At 39.7% G+C, this 15,703-nt stretch overlaps 2 protein-coding genes across 5 annotated transcripts in view; one reads left to right on the top strand and one right to left on the bottom strand.

Moving 5' to 3' along the window:
* The window catches only part of LOC137189718 (ecto-NOX disulfide-thiol exchanger 2-like), a 195,835-nt gene that overhangs the window by 161,287 nt on the left and 18,845 nt on the right, over nucleotides 1-15,703 (bottom strand). Inside the window, exon 1 of one of the 4 annotated variants that reach the window (XM_067599771.1) lies at nucleotides 5,791-5,894. The exons of the other annotated variants lie outside the window; for them this stretch is intronic. The gene's annotated coding sequence lies outside the window, so the exon portion shown is untranslated. Of the gene's footprint in view, nucleotides 1-5,790; nucleotides 5,895-15,703 lie in introns of those variants that run through there. 4 annotated transcript variants of the gene reach the window in all.
* sfxn5b (sideroflexin 5b) overlaps nucleotides 1-15,703 on the top strand; it is a 341,220-nt gene that overhangs the window by 307,800 nt on the left and 17,717 nt on the right. The gene's annotated exons all lie outside the window — the stretch shown is intronic.

The following is a 15,703-nucleotide window of genomic DNA, read 5'->3' as shown; positions in this document are numbered from 1 at the left end:
CCTGATAATCTTCACTCATCGATCAGGCGGAACCTTGGTGCCTTATGCTTATCCTCTCAGTCTTCTCTATGTAATATTGGTGTGATTTTTGACCAATCCAGGAGCTGAAGCTCACATTAAGACACTGACTCGATCATGTTTCTTTCACCTAAGAAACATAGCCAAACTGAGGTCTGTTGTGTGAAGAAATGAGATGGAGATGCTAATACATGCTTTTATCTCATCATGTTTGAACTGCTGTAATTCTCTTTTTACCTGCCTTAATAAATCTTCCTTACACCACTTAGAAACCAACCAAAATGCTCCTGCTAGGCTCTTAACATGATCCAATAGATGGTCACATATTACACCTGTTTTAATTTCACTGCATTGGCTTCCTGTTAATTTTAGAATTAATTTTAAAATTTTGGTGCTCACTTATAGAGCCCTACATGGACAGGCTCCACAGTATATTACAGACCTTCTGCACCCATGAGCCAAGCTTTTAGGTCCTCTACCCAGGGTTTTCTAAGTGTACCTTGGACACATTTTAAGACTCGGGAGATCGTGCTTTCCAGTTGGTAGCCCCTAAGCTTTGGAATAGTCTCCCAATAAGCTTGAGGTCCTTGGATATTTCATGTTTTAATTTGCCTTAATTCTGTTCCCCTTGTATATTTTATCTGGTGTCTTTGTTTTATGTATTTGATTTGATTTGGTTGTATTTTATTTCTTTGATTGCGAAGCATTTTGTGACTGGTGCCTGTGAAAGGTGCTATATAAATAAACTTTGCTTGCTTGCTCTTGTTTGTCATTCTAACGGCAGTGACACTACAGGGTAACCGGGGTAACCAGACTACCCTGGCTAAGCTAGCTAGCATACACCCATGAGCATGCTACAGCTAAGTGGTGCACTGTCAAAATGTTCTGGGTGGAACTTGCACCCTAGAATTATTGTTCTGCACATCGAAGTGGATTATTACGCTGGTCATAGCGCATACTGAGCTGAGGAAAGTCACGTACCGAACCGAACATTCTGTACCAAACGGGTCAGGAGGAATACGCATATCATTACACCCCTACTAAAGATCCTCTCTGATGGGGCACTTGTACTATGGTAAAGATAGTGATATTTCTTGGCCAGATTATTGACCCTTAGGAAGTTTACTACATGGTTCGACTGGACCATAGGTCTGTCGTTGTGGAGTAAAATGACACATCCTCCAACTGCTTTGCGATTTTTTCAGATACTGTTGTATAGATGGGGCAGGGCAACTTCAGCAAAATACTTTCAGCTTGGTAGCACGTATCTGGGGTTAATTGTATTCAGCATGTGGATGAGCCCAGGCTTTTCAACTGTATTTATGGGCACCATATCTTTGGCTATGTGAAACGCCACCATATCTGTAATGTCTTTCCACTGGGGCCCTTTCTTGTCATATGGGATACTATAGGAAAATGATTCTGCTAAAGTTACCTGCTTTTTAGCAGGTGTTTTAGGGCTGCTGCTGTCTTGTGCAACTCACAGTGCCACACATTTCTCCCACTGAGCTACATGCCTCTGTTTGAGTTGCTGGAATAAATTAGTTGTGCTTTAGTTGCCACAGACTTCAGACAAACTTCACAGCGGACAGTTGTTTGCTAAAGGTAGGACGCTGCAAAACTACACGACTGCGGAGACAGTACCTTTTTTGGATTCGAATTCCTCACTTTTATGAGCGCATGCTGCCATGTTGATATTTTACCTGTGTCTGAAGAAACTCTTGGGGAAGAAGGCGTTACTATGAACAACAGGAGTTCAGGGAAGCGGTGGCGGTTCCATACCGTAATTATCCAAGTTAAAGTGCAAATCGATTTTCATTTTTAAACCTCATCCTAAACCATAAATTAAAATTAATTGATGAAATCAGTTTATCAGTGTGATTAGTCAGTTATGATTAGTACTGAACTTTACTCTCAGCAGTCACTCTGCACCCGACCCAGTACTCAATCCGCTTGTCGTGACCAAGAAGTACAATAATTTGTTCATTCAGATGTCCTGAATTTTCAAGAATAAATGACGAGGTGACGTAGTGAGTCATTTCATGAAAGAAAGAACAGAAGGCAAGCTGAATCATTATTAAAGTACAGTAGCTTTGTAACAAAGAGAAAAACACCAAATGACATGTTGTACAGTGAAGAAGAACTGCTTCAGGACAAACAGATGGCTTTAAATCCTTGCAGAATAGTTGTCCACCTTGTCATCAGAGATGTTATGATTCACTTTTAACATTTTAAAGCACTCTGCACAAAAACATCTCAGTCAGTACAACTATAGATGCTACAGTAATGGGGACAGACTGTACAGACTTTAAGACATTGCATCAGTCAGTCTCAGTTTGTTCTGACAACAAGCAGAAGTAAGCCTCAGTCTACTTTTTGGCCATAAATGAGGTCCAAAAACCAACTCAGGCTCCCTGTTTCGCTCTAGTGAACACCTCTCCCAAACAAACAGATGATGAATTTGGATTTTCAGCACCTTTCACCTTCACCAGTTTTCAATCTTTTCTTCCACAGAGAAGTGCATTTTCCCCTCAACTATCCCCCTTTCCTCCTCTTGTCATTTTGAACCATTGGAGGTAATGTATGGCAAAACTGCACTATGTTAGCCTGAGTGTTAAAAAAAAGTTAAAGAAATCATTTTTTCACTATTTCTCACTATTTCTTGCTTTTGCAGACAGAGATAAAGATGGATGACAAGAGAAAAAGATTAAAACAAACTTCACTGTGGAAATGTATTACAATTTTCCCCACAAGCTAGACAAATGGCATTTGAATTGATGGCCACATTCTCAGGATGGCAAGAGGAGAATCAACCTTTCAAGACAGGAAATGGCCCGGTCACAGACACCATTACTGCTGTAAAGGAGAAGGATAATCAGCCTGTCCATAGATTACAATTTAATGGCTGTGAAAAAAGGCAACCAAGCCAGTCAGAGCACATTTAGCTAACATTACAGAGGACCTTGTAACACCAATATTTTGCTCCCTCAATATCCCAAATTCCATCTTAGAGTTCACACCCTGTGATTGAAGTGACTGAAATGATAATAGCTGTCATCAAGGCTTGTCTGACATTTTTCAGACCTGCGTAATTTGATTCTGTGGACACAACAAAATAGTTAAAACAAGCCTAAGATCCAGAGTTTAAAAAACTGGGTTATTTCACTCAAGTGGTATTCAGTTATATATTTAAGCCAAAGAATATAGTTCGCAAAGATTGTAGGCTGTGGACAAAACCCTATAAGAATCTATTCAGTAATGGAGAAACCAGCCCATTAGTTCAACATTTACCAATGTTTCAAAGGCTGACATACTGTGAGACTGGGATAAGGTACATCAGTGCAGTACTAGTGATTTGTAGAAACATTGCAGAGAGATTAGCAGGGACTTTTTATTAGGAGCGACTGACCCTCCTGACACAAAGACATGTTCAGCCCTCTAAATACCTCAAAGGCCTCCTTTAACCCACCTGTCCCATGGCAAGCAGCTGGGAAATAGCTTTAGTCTATTTCTGCGCATTGAACCAGAGAGGACCCTTCACACTGTCTACATTACAATCCCACCTTCCATATAGTTGATTTGACCTCAAGCCACATGGAACTTCAAAGGGTCATGGAGGAATCACAGTCAACTGCACCAGATGTGTGTATTCCCCCAAAGACATGCCGCGACATTTTAGCCTTCATTTCTGCACTGCATGTTCCCAAAGTGTCAGGTGGTTAATATTTGCCAACATCTAAAACTACAAACTGCAACAAACACTAGCAGAGTACAGCACTGTACACGGAAATCATTTGGATTTAGATTCTTGGAATCAAAGGAGAGAGATTGTCGCCAGTCATTCAAACGAGTGAAATTAGTTGAATGTGAAGGTGCTTGCAGGGAAATTAATGTAAAGAATTAAACATTAAAGCAGGTTTATGAGCTACAGAATCTCTTTGATCAGTCTATATTAGGCAAGACAAACATCTAGTCAAATTAACATTACACTGAAAAATACTGAGATGTTTAGGAGGGAAACATTTGTATATCCGTTATAAATAGGGCTGCAACTAATGATAATTTTCATGATCGATTCATCTGTCAGTAATTTTCTCAATTAATCAATGATTCGTTTGATCTAAAAAAAAAAAAAAATCAGAAAAATGTCCACCACAATATCCAGAGCACAAGATGGCATCAGTTAATGTCTTGTTTTGACCCCAACAGTCCAAAACCTGAACATATTCAACTTACTGTCACGTAAGACCAAGAAAAGCAGCTAATTCTCACATTTAAGAAAATGGTATCATCATGTCTTTGGCATTTCTGCTTAAAAAAATTACCTAAACAATTCATCAATTATCAAAATGGTTGCTGATTAATTTTCTTTTGACCCAGCTAATTGATTAATCAAATAATTGTTCCAGCTCTAGTTATAAATTATTACTAAATTATGTGTACCACTGGGCCTGAAGGAAACAAAGAGAATCTTTGTATTCAATATTTGAAATACAGATGAGAAGTGTTCCTTTCTAATAATACAACTTGTCATTAAAAAACTCTCATTCTTGGCGTCCTGAAAGACACACTACTTCAACCAAGGATTCTAAGCTGTACAGTTTTAATTATTCTCGGGATTACTTGAGGCCCATTTCTCATCTTATCCAAACTATAATAATAGAGGAGTGTTGATATAAAAAGAGAGCTTAAGCAGCTTAACCTCTTTTCACTCAGAAAAGATCACCCAGGGACATGTGAATCATGCAAGATGATTATTTGAGACGGAATTGAAATAACTGTATGGATATGTTGGTAAAAGAATGATATTGACAACACCCTTAAAAAAAAAAAAAAAAAACAAAAACGTGTGAAACGTACTCTACAACAGGAAATTGTTCCTCTCAACTGTAACATAAAGTACCTTCCAGCTCATTCCCTGTAGCAAAGCTATGAAATGGCTCTGTAGGAGTTATGATTATGGTCAATGCAAATTAATGTAGCAGTGATTCATGGGAAAGCCCTCCATTGGTGCCCTCTGTGCCATTTTATGACCGTTATAAACCACATCCTTCATCCACCTTTATGCTACATGCCTTATGAGACAGAACCAGATGTGTACAAGAGAAATATCAAAATTGGGATGGTGAAAAAAATGTGAAGGGACAAGCAGCACAGTCTGGAGTGAATCTACCAATCTTGAATGCATTTCCACTGTGCCTATGACATCTCCGCCACCTGATCACCCCTTTGTAAAGGATAACACCACGTCCTCTGTTATCAAGTGTATTAATAGGCTTATCCGGTGTCAGGACTATTCAACTGAATAGTGTTATGGCTGTATTTTTTTGTATTTTTGCTGCAACGCTACTATTGCGCCACAATAATCTGACGTGGGTGGCATAACAGATTTGTGGACAGTTAGAGAAAAAAACAATTTAAAACAAATGAAATGACAGCGCTGGGAGCTAAATGATTCATGGCATGGGCTAATGAACCAGTGGTTTTTACCAGCTTGACTACTCATTTTCATGTAGTTAATATCATTAAAATGAAAGGAAATACTAAACACAAAGGCAAAGGAGCTCTGCCAACACACGTGGCACACACAAGAGCCTATATGAACCCTTTCCACAAAGACAAGGGATATGAAGTTCATTGTATTGTTAGTTAATAAAGCCAAGGCAAGATGTTTCATATGTCTAAATTTGTAAAACTCTTCAGATCAGTTTGCTTAACAGAAAATAACATCTTGTTTTTTCAGCTCCTTAGAGGCAGTCTTAGTACACTGACCTGGTTTTCTGTGAAACTGTTCATTTGAGTAACCACAGTGGAGAAAAAAAGGGCTTTGGGCCCTTCAGGCTGTCGTGCGTAAGGAATAGAAGAGTAGCAATTGGCATCAAACCCCTGCTTCTTGATTTTGCGGTGGCACTGCAGCAAGAAAGCAAGATAATTAACAGTGACAAAAAGCTATCTAAATAAGGAGATGGCACAGAGGCTTGTCAGGTTTGAGCTCACTTGCCTTACGGACTCTTCTTCGCCTCTCCAACCACACTCCTCCGTTGATGAGCCAGTCAAATCAAGCCAACGCCAGAGGCGGCGCAGTGTGAAGTCCTCTGACCAGCGCCAGCATAACACATTTAAAATGAGTGAAAAAGAGGCAAATGCCTCAACCAATTAAAGAAAGGACTGATGAGAATTTGCTGCTAGGCACAGACTACAACAAAGCAACATAAAAGCGGATAAAGTGTCTGACTCCATATTTGTGCTAGTCAGCTGAAGATCTGAATGCCACCTGACTTGGCACAGCCCAGAATGTCCTGCTGCACAGACCCAGGGAGCCCATTACTTAGAAGTTAAGGCTCATCATTTTTGGGTTTGTTTTTTTTTTTTTTTACAGATTTTCACTGAAAAATATTCAGATTTTTCAGAAAGGAACAGGTCAGTCTAGGCTGAATTTCACCCAGTCTTTAGATCTGCAAGACACAGAAAGTCAGTAGAAGCAGTAAAAAAATTATGAAGTTATTCTGGATGTTGGGTCAATTTTGAATAGTGAACAGTGTTAGAACAGGGTTTGCAGAGGCAAAAGTCTAATACTCTCAGTACAGATTGAAAAATCCTCTACAGTCCTCTACAGTAAACATTTGCAAAGCCAGATTACAAGTTTAGTTTCCGCTGCAAAAATCAAGTCTGTAAAATTGAAAATCAATCGAGGCTGACAAGTATGCGTTAGAAAAAACTTGTTATAGAGACGTGGCTTTCCACATCTTGAAACTCCCAAATCTTGTTAACTATTTACATCACTGTTGTATAAAATGAGGCATAGTTTGTTCAATGGCATCAGGGATGATAGTGCTTTTAAAATACAGGGTCATTGATTTATAACATATTTTGCTACTTGTAAAAAGCATTAAGAGCTACATATTTGTCTGTGAATTGAAGAATTATTGGAAGAAAACCAAGCTCATATGCAAAAAGCCCTTATTTTTAACATAAATGATGTAATATTACTGTATTAGACATTTTTCAGTGCTTGAGGGGAAAAGTATTTTTCAGAAACTCTTTGGTTCACATCTATGGTTAGTTATAGCATAATAATAGACATTCACACCTGGGATTCGCCCAGAGCAATTAATCTCTCCTATGCTGCCCACTGAGCAACTCCACTGGAGAAACACAGGAAAAGTAACCTTCCTCTAGGCTATATTAGTAGTGACCATTGAGGAGGGAGAGACAGATTTCTATTCACATTCTCTACATGGATTTTCCAGTTTGGTTAAACATGTAGAAAGGTAGCCCATCTACCTAACATCAGGTAGGCTACAGTCTCCTACTTTTTATGCTGTGAGTCATGCCCCTGTAATGTGCCTACAGTGGCTTATAACCCACACCCCAAGTAAGATATTGACCCTTTTCTCCCACTCATCTTGTTTAGTTTCAAATATCTCTGCATTCTCCTGTCTTCCAGATGTGCTCAGGGCTAATGTAAGACTGTCTAGGCATCTGACAGCTCATCTCTTCAAAGGCTTTTGTCAGCCAGTTGCTCTGCAGGAGGATTTGAATTGCAGGCTCCCCACAGGAGCAAGTCTGCCCTGGGCACATTTCTCATCCCAACACTGGTCTGTTTACCTTCAGGCTACATGTCCTACTGGAGGGGTCGATGGCATTTCTAGAAAAAAACTCATCACTTGTCAACAAGCATATGCTGAATGAATAGCTGTATAAATTTGACTGGATAAAGAATGTATGAGAATCCATATCGAGGAAAACTGCTGCCATCCTGGGGTTTTGCTTTGACAGCAAACACTGTAAATGGAAAATACAAAGATTTTAAAATTAATTGTGTAGTCAAAACTATTATTCTTTGTTGCATTTTTCTATTCCTTTAATTGCAAGCGACAATGTTGGATAATTAAAGCACTGTATCGAAGCTAATTCTAACAGGGAATTGTTCTGTAATTACTCTCCAGCTTTTGGCCCACAGAGATGTTTCCCGCATGCCATCATATGCAGTTGATGATCATTATTCCTCTCTAGAGCCTTGTGATTGTCTACAAGGAGCTCCTGACTGATGCCACGGCCCCAAATGTCTAATAACCATGGTGATGGCTTGCCCTTGCCCACATTCTCATTAGGAAAGTACAGGCCAAGGAGTAAGTTGGGTAAACAAGCTGAATCCATTCCATTAATGGCTGTAGACTCAGCTGCCACATCACCATTAATTATCTGGTCTTACAGAGAGATTAGATGAGTGAAAACAACGAGCCACATGCCAAAATCAACTGCCTGGAGGTCTGCTGACTTTTTTAATTATACAGGCTTTCCTAATGACGCTTACAACATGACAAAACTTCTTCTGTCATCTATTCCTGTATTTTATTGTTCTCTAAACATGTCCAAAATCTACAAATATGGTGAAATATCTGCATTTTATATAATATTTTCACATTAGATTATTATGACAAAAGTTAAGCCAACGCTGCATGAAACAAAAGTAGCATCCCCCCTTGAGAAGTTGTTGTGAACTGATCTGGAGCCTAGAGGTGCGAGTGCCTGCTGTATAACAAGAGCAGACCTGAAACTCACATCAATTAAGAGACATAACATCTCTGGAGACTGTTGCAAATAATAAACTTGGTGGATCACTCAGAGCCGAGGAAATATTGTTACAGATATTATAATCAGTGACAGCCTTACATTTTCTCCACCTGTGCTTTTAGTCTTGAATATTTGCAAACTTCAACACAAATCAAGGAAACAACAATTATAAGATTGCAACTTACGTTTATTTTCATTATTGATTAATCTGATGATTATTTTTTCAATTGGTCAATTAGTTGTTTGGTCCATAAAATGTCAGAAATGGTGAAAAATGTAGATCACTGTTTCCCAAAGCCCATGGTGGTGTCCTAAAATGTTTTGTTTTGTCCCAACAGTCCACAACCCAAAGATATATATATAGATTAGACAGACAGATAGACAGATAGATCCAGAACACTGTGTGCCAAACCATTCACTGGTGTCCTGAAATACAATATGAAACATAACTGGCAATTAAGATAAATGGTCAGCAGTTAAAAAGTTAACTGCATTAATTAATGAATTCATTCATTTGAAAGCATCTTACAGTCTCCTGTGTGTAAGAGAAAAACAAACTGAGGGGGAGGCGGAGTTCTCCGCTGTGTTGTTATTAACGTCATGTCTCAGCAGTGGAGAGCAGCCTCTCTGCTGCAGTGTTAGCTCTGGGGAAAGCCATCGCTGACGTTGAGCAGGCACAGGGTTTTTGTGGTGAAAAAGGATGAGCATCGAGTTATTTTCTTCACATCAGACTTGGTTTACGTAGTTTAATGCTGCAGTGTGTGTTGGTCAGCCAGTCTCGCTTATTGCTGTTCCGCTAACGGTAGCGCCTAATTGATGGCATAGAAAGTATTCACAATATACTTCACATTCGTCTCCCAAAGGCAATTATTTAGTCATTAAATCAAAAAATGCTTGCAACCACTGTCTTTTTAAAAAGATGAACTACAAGATACCTCTAGCGTGTGTGCGCTTTAGACTGTCCGGGTGCTGCACTACCCTCACAGTTGTTCCACCTTTTTAGTTCCATCAACATCACGTTATCAACTAAAATTTAGAAAATCAATTTTTGGCATTTGTGAATCAATTAAGAATCATAAGAGATAAGAACTGAGATTCTTATGTGAATTGATTTTTTTGACCCACCCCTACTATGGCTACTGTTACAGAGAAACCAGAAAATATTCACATTTGAGAAAGTGGCAGAGAATCTGAACATTTTCTTCTTATAAAATGACTCAAAACATTAATTGATTATCAAAATTGTATAATTAGTAGATTAATAGATTAAATTATATATATATATATTAATTTAATAGTCGGCAACTAATCAATTTATCAACTAATCTGATATAACCAACTAAAATACTCCACAGCTACTCATAAAATTAAGACCATTTTGTGTAAACTGAACGTCATGCCTTTAAATATGCATTGAGCAATGTTTGAGACTAATATTGAATTAAATCAAAAGCATAAAAGGGTTATTCATAGCGTCTAACGTGCTGAGACTACACTTTGCAGCAAAAACAATCAGGCAGGCCAAGAGCGCACTACGTGCCCAGCACAAAACGGCAGGGAACTACAGTTGGTGGACCAAACCAGGAAGGGAAAAAGCAAGTGAATACTGGTGCATCCTCCCACCCCCACCCTCACCCCCCGGCCCATGCTGGTGTTTACATTCCTCAAAAGCCCCCAAATGTGATTCCAGTGGGATGCACATGTTGCTCTGTGCCTGCTGGATGTATAAGTGGGCAAGTGTTTGCTAACTGTTAAGCCATAATAAGTTGATGGTGTATCAGGCCTGTTTTTCAGTGTGTTTGTTTTAGTCTTTCTGCCCTATGGAGATAAAAAAAAAAATTCTATTCAGGCAAAACTTTCAAACTTATTTTTCTTTTTACATTTTCAGAAACAGAGAAGTTTTATCAGCCTTTGCTTCATAGCCTGATCAAAAACAGCTAATGGTCTGGCTACAGCAGTGGTGGAAAGAAACTAAGTACTGTACTTAAAGGGGACCTATTATGCTTTTCATTATTTTGAGTCATATGTATAATGTTACAATGTAGGATGTTTATATTAAACATGGCCAAAGTGTCAAATAATGAGGTAAATAGAAGTAATCCCTGTGAGCTGAAAGCACTGGCTGCAGACTGCTCTGAACACTCGGTTTCCAATGGTTTTTTCTACTTTCAGTTGACGTTGGCTCGGATTTCTTTATATGGTCATCTGCTCCGCTCCACTGACAATATGACATTTTTCCATCGTTTTGGGGGTAGTCTAGCTGAGCCATGACTTGAGTTGAGCTAGCGCGCTGTGAGTGTTTTTCCATTACACAGCACAGCAAAGTAAAATAAGTTGTTTACCTGTGTTACCATCAAACATCTCACTATGGCTGTTTCTGCTTGCACTATTCCCCCTGCATTACTTCTAACTGATCAAATAGCTCCAAATATCTCCATATGTTGTTGTGTCGACCTGTTTTTAGCGCCGCTAATGAAGCTCTGCTAAGTCGATGAGGAACACATTTCACCCGCCCCCCAACGAAACTGTCAACTATTCTGTCAACTCAGGCACCCGAAAGCTAATGGCTGATTGCTATTTAGCTTGCTAGTTTACTTGTTTTAATTTGCTTGTAATGCCCTAGCAAATTACTAATATTCACGCTGTTGTTCAAGAGCAAGAAAGGATTGTTGTAAATACAGATGGATATTGCAAAAACATTGTAAAAATGAAAAGTTATTCTGTGGGCCTGCAGAGGGAAATCTTTAGATAGTGTACAAGTGTAAATGGAAAGGTTATCACTGCCTTTAAGGCACAGTGCCAAAGCATTAAGGCACAGTGGGCATACTTTCAGTGTTTATACAACAGTGTGTCATCACACTGAGGCTGTGAAAAGATTTTCAAAGTCATATCATCTTTCCTCAGGGCAGTAAAGTAAGTAATGCTGGTGCAATACACTGCATCAATCAATGTAGGAAATTCTATGAAGTAATTTCACCACTTTTAATAAGTACATGTCCTTCATCACTGATACCTACAATCAATGGAAGCTGCTTGCTATTTGCTAGAATCCTTCTTTTACAGCTAAAGTGGGCAAATGACCTGGAAACTCAGCAAACATTTATTATATCAGTGATGTGATGAATCATTGTGGCTCTGCTGGTCTCTAAACACCACTGCTCTGGGGGCAGTCCTCCTTATTATGTAGTGATTCAATAGTTTTTCCCTTTAGAACTCTGTCTCTTTCTGGTTTCATTTTCTAATGCAAAGTTTGTGTATAGACTAGGTTTATTAATATTCTTTGTAATAAAGGATAGATTAAAGTTCATGAACTGAGTATTCTATATGCTTAGATCTGGTTACTTAAACATAATATGTAGTTATCATGGTGGTACTCTATAAACAACTTATGCAAAGAAGCCATGTTTTTCCTCTTTAATCCCATTTTCTATTGTCTGGTCTGTATAGAAAGATGGACGTGGCAAGGTGTCACATCACTCATTGGTTTGCATAGGAGCAAGTTTGAAGCCGAGAGTTGCAGCTTATCGTTGGCGCGATCTTTTCAGTTTGGAGACAGGACATTCCAAATAATAATAATAAGCTTTATTTATAGAGCACCTTTCATGACATAAAATGCAGCTCAAAGTGCTTTACAAAAGAAATGTAAAACATAGATACAGATATATACACATGCACAAGCACATAGATACACACACACGTATATATAAACGGGATAAATATCTCTTGCTGTTCGTCAGTGGCACCTTTAGCAGACCAGCACCATGCAATCTGAGGGAGCAATTTGGAACATACTCCGACAGGCAATCTGACAGGTAAGAAGGTGCTAGCCCATTCAGAGCTTTAAAAACAAGTAAATGAATTTTAAAATCTATCCTCAATGCTAACACAGGAGTAATATGAACTCTTTTACTGTTTTTTGTTAGAATTCTTGCTGCAGAGTTTTGGACGAGTTGCAGTCTATCAATAGTTTTTTTGGCAAACCAGTTTGCAGTGCGTTGCAATAATCTAACCGTGAGAGTACAAGGGCATGAGTCAGTTTTTTTTGCATCCTCCAGGGAGACGTATGGCCTGACTCTTGTAATGTTTCTCAGGTGATAAAAGGCTGTTTTAGTAACATTGCTGATATGACTGTCAAAATTGAGGTCAGGATCAAGAATGGCACCCAGGTTTTTTACTATTGGTTTTACCTGTAGGGCCAGATTTCCAAGTCTATTTATCATTTCATCTCTTTGAGCGTCCATGCCAATGATAAGGACTTCAGTTTTGTCTTCATTTAAGTTGAGAAACTGCACAATACTGGAGAAGCAGTTTAGTTGAGGGTGTAGGGCATCCTTATTGTCAGGTGCTACAGATAAATACAGCTGGGTGTCGTCAGCATAGCAGTGAAAATGAATCCCATGGTTACGAATAATTTCACCAAGTGGAATCATGTAAAGAGAAAATAACAATGGACCAAGGATCGAGCCCTGAAGAACACCATAGAGAATGCTTCGCTTCTCTGAAACATAGTCACCAAGACTAACAAAGTAGTTTCTGTCTGTGAGGTAGGTATTAAACCAGCTCAGTGTGGTTCCTAAGAGACCAATCCAGCTTTCGAGTCTGTTCAGAAGTATCTCATGATCAATGGTGTCGAATGCAGCGGTCAAATCAAGGAGAACAAGGACAGAAATGTTCTTTTTATCTGCGCTCATTCTAAGATCATTTATGACTTTAGTGAGAGCAGTCTCGGTGCTGTGTTTACCTCTGAAACCAGACTGAAATTTTATCATAGTTATGTAAGAAAGCCTCTAGCTGTATCAACACTGCCCTTTCCAGGATTTTACCTAGAAAGGGCAGGTTGGATATGGGCCTGTAGTTACTCAGAACAGAGGAATCCAGAGTGTGTTTTTTGAGCAGAGGCCTAACTAGAGCAGTCTTTAGTGGATCCGGGAAGATACCTGACTCTAAGGAACAGTTTACAATATCTAGAACATCAAGAATAAAACCATCTACAACCTCTTTAAAAAAGGAAGTGGGGATGGCATCGAGTGAGCAGGTGGAGGATTTCAATTGAGAGATGATATTCCGGAGTTCCCCTTCACTAATTTTCCTAAAAAAGTTAAGATTTCCTTGAGCAGCGCCGGCATATTTTTGATTGGTAGTATTTATAATACTAGTCCTCATGCTGACAATCTTATTTTCAAAGAACGAGGCAAACTCCTCGCACTTTGACTGTGAGGGAATATGGACATGTTCATTAAAGTGGGTGGGTTTTAGGAGACAGTCAATGGTTTCAAATAAAATTCTGGGATTATTCTCATTGGCGTTAATAATTTTAGAAAAATATGCCTGCCTTTCACAGCGCAAGGCATTGTTATAAGCAAAAATAGATTTTATGAGAATCTCCTCCATGCACGCTCTGCTCGGTGGAATTCCCTCTTTAGGAGGCATATTTGTTCATTTTTCCAGGGGGTGGCCTTAGTTTGTGATTTCTTTTTTATTCTCTCCGGTGCCACTATGTGTAGAGATTACCTTAATTTATGATTGAAGTTATTAACCTTTTCATGGATTGATGTAGGTTCATCAGAAAAAGCCTGACTGTGCAAATGGTTTGAGAACATAGCGGCTGAGGAGGGACCAAGAAATCGTCTTTTGATAAGACACTTAGTGTCATTGTTATCTAAGTGTGAGATGGTAACATTAAAAAACAAGCAGTAGCAGTCTGACGCAGCTAAGTCAACAATCCTAACGACCACAGTATGCAACCCTCTAGAAATCACTAGATCTAAAGTGTGGCTGCAGGTGTGAGTTGGCCCGGTAACATGCTGCATCGGAGTGGGGCTGTGAACCGGGGCCATTCCCGTGCCGACCTCCAGATCAGCTGGCAGCTCCAATGCAGCGGCGGAGGTGGTAGTGTCCGGTGCCCCCGCAACCAGCTCACGTTCGGAGGAATGGCCACCCACTTCGGCTGCATGACTCTCCGGGCGGGCTGTGCCGGGGTGCACCGAAGGCAGCCAAGGAAGGGTGGCAGCAGAGGCCGAGATCAGCTGTGACATCGGGGAGGAGAGTAACCGGGCTGCCGGGGTGATAAGGCTGGAGGATTGCATATGGGAGATATGCTTTGCCTAGGCGGCGGCGATGGAGATAAAGCTGTCAATCAGCTGATCCTTTTTTCGAAGTTCTGTCTTTAGGTGGTGGATATCCTCCTTCAACTGTGAGTACTGATGATTGCAGTCCACACACACAGCCATTATGGCTGAATTTACAGTAGAAATCAGGTCCTTAAAACCGCTTAAGATCTGTGTCCGATGATTTAAAAATCTTATCCAGTTAAAATGTAGGGTTAAAACAACCAATATCTAAATGAGTATTGAATAGATATGGCATAAAACGGGTTTAAAAACTGGCTAAAAGGCGATTTCTGACACATCTTCTGGCGGGACACAACTTCTGGCGGGCCAACACAAACACCAACGCATGAGGTTGCAGAGGTTTCAGAGGTAAAGAGTGCAGAAGTTGCCTACCTCGGACTGAAACAAACGTTTACTGGGAACAGCGAGTGGTGCACACTTGAGCTAATGTTAGCCACTTTAGCTGGACAAACGTCTGCAAACTTATGAAATATTTCCAACTAATGCATCCCATCCTTATCATGAAAGTCTTAGAAAACACTAAAAATAAGTAAAATCTGTGTGTGCACTGGCTCTGTAATTGGGAATGTAAACAAAGTGGCTCGGACCACACAACACTATTCCAGCCAATCAGCTGCAGTGGGCATTTGTGCTTGTACACAGGATGGGGAAGTCTCCAGTACCCTGTTGAATGGTGGGGGAGGGCTGGTGAACTGGTAAGAATGAGCCCGTGGCCAGTTCACATAGAAAGCATTTTCTCACAGAAAAGATATGCTTCCATTTTATTAAAGGTATCAATCCACACTGAATCTGAGACACACATGAGTGATGTGCATCTCATGGAGACCCCCTGTGTTTTTTTACGCTCAGAGTCTCTTTCTGTCACATTTAGTGAAGCGTAATCTGAGCAGGCAGCTGTTTAGATCACACAAATATCCCACTGTTTATGCGTTTTGAAGTTATTTACCATATCTACATTGATTGATCAAGGCTCCCAG

This window comes from Thunnus thynnus, chromosome 9, assembly GCF_963924715.1.
Source record: "Thunnus thynnus chromosome 9, fThuThy2.1, whole genome shotgun sequence".
NCBI classification, from domain to species: Eukaryota; Metazoa; Chordata; class Actinopteri; order Scombriformes; family Scombridae; genus Thunnus; species Thunnus thynnus.
This window is presented reverse-complemented; position numbering and strand designations above follow the sequence as displayed.